The 3,160-nt window shown below is 47.3% G+C and overlaps 1 non-coding gene across 1 annotated transcript; it reads left to right on the top strand.

The window, feature by feature from the left end:
* Positions 1-1,533: 1,533 nt before the first annotated feature.
* On the top strand, positions 1,534-1,697 carry LOC112619982. The gene has a single exon (XR_003118451.1). It is a non-coding gene; the product is annotated as a U1 spliceosomal RNA (small nuclear RNA).
* Positions 1,698-3,160: the final 1,463 nt, after the last annotated feature.

Below are 3,160 nucleotides of genomic sequence, written 5' to 3'. Positions count from 1 at the left end.
GAGAAGGCCCTGAGCAGTAGGTATTCGGGCCGAGCAGTAGTAAGGCCTGGCGTCTGCTCCACAATATTCCATCCATTCATTCAATCGACTTCCACCTAGTGGATCCAGGTCCAGGACCTCACTAGGCACTGGGGAAATAGTCCTCATGAAGACAGATACAACCTCTGCTCCCACAGGAGAATGAGAACAAGTGGGGAAAACAAACAAAAACCAGGTAAACAAAAATTGACAACAGAGGGGAAATTACAATTCACCTGTTCTAATCATTGAACTTTCAGTAAGCACCTATTGTGTGTTGGTCATAATTCCAAACATAGGGAATATATAGATGAAACAAGAATTGTAAGTCCGTAAGCAATTCATGAATTTTTTTTTCTTGAATGGAAACAATCTAGTCGAAGTCCTCACAGCTCCAGAGGGGTGAGACACTGAAATCCAGCTGCAAGGATATTTAAAGAACAGGCCCACTGCTTACATTTAGCTAGAAAAGCCCCTCTCTCCACCCCATCCACCACCCTCCCAGGGTGCTAACTCTAGCCTGAAAACTGATCCCGAGGACTGTCCTTCAATTAACTGAATTTTCTCCTGAAACAATGGCAGCAGAAGGGTATACTCTGGGCCAAGCATGGTGGCTCATGCCTGTAATCCCAGGACTTTGGGAGGCTGAGGCAGGCGGATCACTTGATGCCAAGAGTTTGAGACCAGCCTGGCCAACATGATGAAACCCCATCTCTACTAAAACTACAAAAATTAGCTGGGCATGGCAGTACACGCCTGTAGTCCCAGCTACTTGGGAGGCTGAGGCAGGAGAATCACTTGAACCTGGGAGGACGAGGTTGCAATGAGCTGAGATTGTGCCACTGCACTCCAACCTGGGAGACAGGGCAAGACTGTATGAAAAAAAAAAAAAAAAAGGGCACGCTCTGGCTCTGCTCTCAAGTCCCAAGCTCTTCTGGGTTTTGTGGTGCCTGTAAGAATCTTGACTCTCCCCAGAGGAAAGAGGGCACCTGGGATCCACCTGTGAAAAATCACACTACCTCCCTTTCTGCCTGGCTACCTTGGAGACTCCCAAACATTGCCCCCTTGTCATCTAAAATTAGAGACATCCACAAAATCTGGTTCAACTCCCTCCTGAACACTAAATGAATAATTTGTACTAGAGTCATCATTTAACTGATGATGGCAGTATGTTGTGTGATTTCAGCATCAAACACTTCCGTCATCATGTCCATCGGGCAACAAAGACAGAGATGAGGTTACATCTCATCTCATGCCTCTCAGAGATGAGGCATGTGTTACTAACATCAAACGCTGAGCTTTGGGTAGCTGCTGCCATTTTTTATTTGTTTTTCTGTTTGTTTTGTTTTTAATGTCAGGCACAGTGGTTCAAGCCTATAGTCCCAGCTACTCTGGAGGCTGAGGCAGGAGGATCTTTGAAATCCTTGAGCCCAGGAATTCAAGGCTGCAGTGAGCTATGATCATACCACTGCACTCAAGCCTGAGCAATATAGCAAGACCCTGTCTCTAAAAAATTTAACTACCTGACAAGGGAGATACTACGATCATGGAAGTGGTTTTCCCAGGGCAAGCCTTATCCATTGCACTCCAGATGTGCTGACTCCTGCAGTTTCTCCAAATGTGGGAAACTCGACTACATAATTTGTGGTAGTAGGGGACTGCGTTCATGCTCTCCCCTACTAAAAAATAAAAAGTTAAAATTAAAAGATAAATAAATAAAAATTCCACTAAACTAAAAACAAAGAAATCCAAAGGCAAGAATTAGCAGAATTATCTGCTTTGAGAATTACACACCTATTGTTCTGAGCTTGTTTCTCAAACGTGGTGTGGAATGAATCCTTTTCTTTCAGTCAACTCTCTATTGCTTTCCTATAACTTAGATGAGGGAGACTCACACTTTTTAAAAGGAAGGCCTAGGAAAGCTATCCATCTGGGCTGTGTGTGGTTCCTGAATGGTGCCAGGCTGGAGTAGAAGCTGTGACCTGAAGGTTGACTCAACCCCATTCTTCACTGGGCCGGCTTTGGGCAACCCACACCCACACCCATACCCACACCCACACCCTACATTGTTCTATGTTCAAGAGGTTCCTCAAAGCCTCTCTTCTCTCTCTCCCTCTTTTTTTTTTTTTTTTGGTTTGAGACAGTCTCTCTCTGTCACCCAGGCCGGAGTGAAGTCACACAATCTCGGCTCACTGCAGCCTCCGCCTCCAAGGTTCAAGCAATTCTTGTGTCTCAGCCTCCAGAGTAGTTGACTACAGGCATGTGCCACCACACCCGGCTAATTTTTCTATTTTTTGTAAAGACAGGGTTTTGCCATGTTGGTCAGGCTGGTCTCGAACTCCTGGCCTCAAGTGATCCGCCTGCCTCGACCTCCCAAAGTGCTGAGATTACAGGCATGAGGCACTGTGCCCAGCCTCTTTTCTTTCTCTTTTGCAAACAATCTATCTCAGGGCCCTGTGAGCTCTGCATCTGTCTAGACTGTGCTCCTCATAGCTGGCCTCCAGCCGCTCCACACAGCAGTCACAGGGAGCCTCCTAAATGCACATGTACTGATGGGGGCTTCTCCATCAAGGCCATCAGCTGCTCCCTGTGCTCCCCAGGAGGAAGCCCTTACTCCTTAATACAACATCAAAACTTGTACCAGGACCCCAGCTCTCCAGACCCAGCCCCTTCTCTCCCTTCCTCCAACTCTGTATCCTGGCAAAGAGAATTACCTGCTGCGCCTCTAACAGTCCAAGACACCTGCAAATACAGTTGCCTCTACCTGGAAAGGACTTCTTCCTTTTGCCCCCTCACCTTTCCAAACCCCTCTGTTCACGTAACCCATTTTCCCTCCTTTCTCTAGACTTTGCTTAGATGCCACCTCCTCTAGCTGGCCTTGCCTGACCCCTGACACTTGGGTGAGATGCTACCCGTGGGCTCCCCAATCACAGCAGCCAGGGATGGGTTTGTAGTTTTACCTGTGTCTCACAGAGCTCCCAATGTGGAACACAGGCTCGATAAATGTGTGAATGACATGTGGATGAGTATGTGGATGGACGTTTGCTAGGCACTCAGTTGGCCACTGAAATGGGGTTGTTCTAGATCGGTGCTGTGTAAGTGGGGGCCACCAGCTGATACTGCTTGTCCACTGGCTATGATC

Source organism: Theropithecus gelada, chromosome 2, assembly GCF_003255815.1.
Source record: "Theropithecus gelada isolate Dixy chromosome 2, Tgel_1.0, whole genome shotgun sequence".
NCBI lineage: Eukaryota > Metazoa > Chordata > Mammalia > Primates > Cercopithecidae > Theropithecus > Theropithecus gelada.
The sequence above is the reverse complement of the archived record's forward strand: the minus strand, read 5'-3'. Positions and strand labels throughout refer to the sequence as shown.